This window comes from Otolemur garnettii, unplaced genomic scaffold, assembly GCF_000181295.1.
Source record: "Otolemur garnettii isolate 467f Iridium unplaced genomic scaffold, OtoGar3 scaffold00064, whole genome shotgun sequence".
Taxonomy (NCBI): Eukaryota; Metazoa; Chordata; class Mammalia; order Primates; family Galagidae; genus Otolemur; species Otolemur garnettii.
Genome location: NW_003852459.1, coordinates 10,375,260 through 10,376,112, shown reverse-complemented (window position 1 = coordinate 10,376,112; position 853 = coordinate 10,375,260).

The window sequence follows — 853 nt, the reverse complement described above, 5'->3', positions numbered from 1 at the left end:
TTGAACATTACAATTTGTTCCTTCTATCTCACTGTATGTTTGTAATTTCTCTCCATTCTCCCTGCTCACCCTTCTTAGCTTCTGGTGTCTGTCATTTTACTCTCTTAACTCCATGAGATCAACTTTTTTAGCTTTCACATATGAGTGAGAACTTGCAATATTTATCTGTCTGTGCCTGGCTTATTTCTAGCGTTAATTCTTTAGGTTGTTTTAGCTATGTACAGTTCCCTTTAACCCAGAGTTCCTAACCTAGGTTCCACGGACTCCCAAGAATATATAAATGGCTGAAGGGATAAGTGAAACCCCTGGAATGTTTTTTTGGGGGGTGGGGTGGGGCTGGGGTTGGGTTTGAACCCGCCACCTCTAGCATATGGGGCCAACATCCTACCCTTTTGAGCGACAGGTGCCTCCCAACTCCTGGAATTTAATGTAAAATTTTATGTATGTGGATACTTCTGGGAGGAGAATCCCTAACTGTCTTCAGAACCTCAGAGATGTCTATTACTCCCTCACTCTCTAGGTGGTTTGGAATGACTGCAAATCTGACTGTATATTATGATATACATATAGTTCCCATTCAGTCTGTCTTCATTTATAAATATAGGATAAGTGAGCACCAGAGAAAGGCACTGTATTAGTCGGGATTCTGCAGAGAAACAGAACCTATATATCTACATGTCTGTATCTCTATCTATATCTTTGCCTATATAGATATAAGTATATAGATATATATACTATATATATAGATATAAGTATATAGATATACTTATATAGATCTATATAGATGCCTATATAGATATAAGTATATAGATATATAGATATATGGATGCCTATATAGATGCCTATATAGATA